This window comes from Austrofundulus limnaeus, unplaced genomic scaffold (assembly GCF_001266775.1).
Source record: "Austrofundulus limnaeus strain Quisiro unplaced genomic scaffold, Austrofundulus_limnaeus-1.0 Scaffold2404, whole genome shotgun sequence".
NCBI lineage: Eukaryota > Metazoa > Chordata > Actinopteri > Cyprinodontiformes > Rivulidae > Austrofundulus > Austrofundulus limnaeus.
Window position 1 is genome coordinate 13,174 of NW_013954806.1, and position 3,438 is coordinate 16,611.

The window sequence follows — 3,438 nt, forward strand, 5'->3', positions numbered from 1 at the left end:
AGGTCTCACTCTGACACGTTTTTCTGGACAGAGGTCTCACTCTGACACATTTTTCTGGACAGAGGTCTCACTCTGACATATTTATTTTTCTGGACAGAGGTCTCACTCTGACACATTTCTCTGGACCAACAGAGGTCTCACTCTGACACATTTCTCTGGATTAACAGAGGTCTCACTCTGACACGTTTTTCTGGACAGAGGTCTCACTCTGACACATTTTTCTGGACAGAGGTCTCACTCTGACACATTTCTCAGTGCTGTTTCAGTGGTGAAGTCTAAGTTGTGATAAATACTTAAAATAAAGCTGATAGACTGAGAGGGACAACACTGAACATGTTTTCTGGGAAGACTTCAAACTGAATTATAGACGGATTTGATCATCCTGTTAAACAAAAGATCTTTGTTCCTTCAGACCAGAGTGCGGCTGTTAAAGGAGCAGTCTGTGTGTTTTACAGCACAGATTATTATCTATAAGTGATTTAATCCAGTCTGAGTAAGAACCTTTGACCCCTGCAGTCAGAGGTCAAACAGGAAGCTGCAGGAACAGAAACTTACTGCTCACAGGTGAAACTGTCGGCAGGTGAACCAGGTGTCCTCATCTTTCTGTCTCWGGTTAACACCTGCTGTAAACTGATCCTGGGAGTGGTTCTGTGGGCACAGTTATGGGTCCCACAGTGAGGATGGGCCGTCCTTTCAGGGACAAACCAGTCCTGATCCACAGTTTCAGGTCTGAGCTTCCAGAGAAAGGATGGGATCAYGAAGTCCTCTGACAGAGACCTGACTCAGCAGAACCTGACTCTCTGAGACATTKTCAGGAYGTACTCTGACGACACGTGTCTAACCCTAACCCTAACCCGCTCCACTGCTTCAGGACTGAGGTCTGGTCCCATCAGACCTGTGGTCCTGACAGGGTGGGTCCTTTTACCTGAACCTGTCCTGAAACTGAACAGTCAGTCAGTATTCTGAGGTGAACCAGGTAATTATAACAGGTGTAACAGCGCCCCCTGCTGCACAGTAAAGGTATAATTTATTCTGTCTGAGAGCTCACAGGGGCTCAGCTGGTAGAGCTCTCAGAAAGAAGGTCGCCAAATTGAATCCTGGCCAGTGACCTTTCTGAGTAAAGTTTGCATGTTCACTCTGTGCATGTGTGAGTTTTCTCCAGCTTCCCCCCACAGACCACAACATGACKACAAGGCAGAGCGACTTTAGAGGGGTTGGACAGTCTTTCAGTCTGGAGTTGCCCCTGCTGAGAGGCACCAGGCAGGAGTGGACGTACTTATTACAGAGTCTCCTTTCAGACAGAGCTTCAACTCACACCTCCAGGAGAACTTTGAACTGGTTCAGGGGAAGTGGGGGACATTGAGTCCCAGTGGGCCATGTCCTGTACCTCCATTGTTGAGGCAGCTTACCTGAGCTGTGGCTGTAAGGTTGTCGGTGCCTGTCGTGGTGACAACCCTTGAACCCGCTGGTGGACACCGGCGGTGAGGGATGCTGTCAGGTTGAAGAAGGAGTCCTATCAGGTCTTTTTGTCCTGTGGGACTCTGGAAGCAGCTGATAGTTACCAGCAGTCCAAGCAGATCGTGGTTCAGGTGGTCGCTGAGGCAAAAACTCAGGTGTGGGAGGAGTTTGGAGAGGAAAAAAACTTCCGTACCACTTCGAGGTGATTCTGGTCCACCATCCTGCGTCTCAGTGGGGGACAGTGGTTCACCACCAACACTGTTCATGGTGGGGATGGTGCTCTGCTGACCTCAACAAGGGACAGTGTGGGTCGGTGGGTAGAATCCTTCAAAGACCTCCTCAATCCCACCGACATGTCTTCCTATGAGGAAGCAGAGCCTGAGGACCCTGGGTCAGACTCACCAATCTCTGGTGCTGAGGTCACTGAGGTGGTTAAAAACCTCCTCGGTGGCAGGGCGCCGGGGGTGGATGAGATTCACCTGGAGTTCCTTAAGGCTCTGGATGTTGTGGGGTTGTGTTGGTTGACGTGACTCTACAACATAGCGTGAACATCGATGACAGTTCCTCTGGACTAGCAGACCTGGGTGGTGGTCCCCGTATTTAAAAAGGGGGACCACAGAGTGTGTTCCAACTATAGGGGGATCACACTTCTGAACCTCCCTGGTAAGGTCTATTCAGGGGTTCAGTGACCTCATGTACAAACGGTGTGTACACGTAAAAGTTGTGTGCTCCAGGTTCTACACACACGTTGTGATGTATTAAAACCAACGTTGTGTGAAAGTGTGTGTATATTTACACACACTTTTCACCTGCTGTGAGAATGTGCAGCAGACACACAAAGTTTTTCAGTCGACAGTTTTAACTCACAAAGTCATGAATCTGACCTGAACCCACAGAAATATGAGTCTGTTGTGTTTTCTGGATGTAAGGAGCGTCTGAACACGCTGTTAGATTTTTATTTTACTTTGAGTTTTTATTGTTTAAACTGACCCATGATGAAACTGAAAATCATTTAACCTCAGACAAGAAAACAGATCAGTCTGAAACTGATCAAAGACCCTCAGTCCAGTCTGTAAACTGGTTTTATATTGTTGTCATGTAGTTGTAAACACACACAGAGCACACACAGCTGAGGAGAATAAAATGTGTGAATTGTCTAAGAAACATTTTAATTCTCACTGAGAAAAAAACTGTCAACTCAGCAGATTAAYTCAGAACAGCTCAGCTGTGATGATTCCTCTGCTCCACAAGAATGAATGATTTATTTTTTCGGGACAGTGAGCAATTAAAACATAATTTGATGCATTGCACCAGATTTAGCCTATAGGCTAATTTACATCTGTAGTTCCAACATGCACACAATAGATTTGTTGCTGAGTAAAGTTGTGTGTAATTTATGGATCAATGTCAGCTGTTCTGCAGAATGACATCATCACAAGAAGAACTGAGGACAGTGTGTTTTTTTGTTTGTTTGTTTATTTATTGTCACACAGAACAAATAACATTCAGGTGTTCTACTGTAGTTCTGAGTCGAGCAGCTGAATGAGAGACTTGATGATTGTAAAATATAAATCACAGGTTAGAACCCTAACTCTAACTCTAACTCTAACTCTAACCCTAACTCTAACCTAACTCTAACTCTAACTCTAACTCTAAATCTAACCTAACTCTAACTCTAACTCTAACTCTAACCCTAACTCTAACTCTAACCCTAACTCTAACTCTAACTCTAACTCTAACTCTAACTCTAACCCTAACTCTAACCTAACTCTAACCTTACTCTAACTCTAACTCTAACTCTAACTCTAACTCTAACCTAACTCTAACTCTAACTCTAACTCTAACTCTAACTCTAACCTAACTCTAACTCTAACTCTAACTCTAACTCTAACCTAATTCTAACTCTAACTCTAACCTAACTCTAACTCTAACTCTAACTCTAACTTAACTCTAACTCTAACTCTAACCTAACTCTAACTC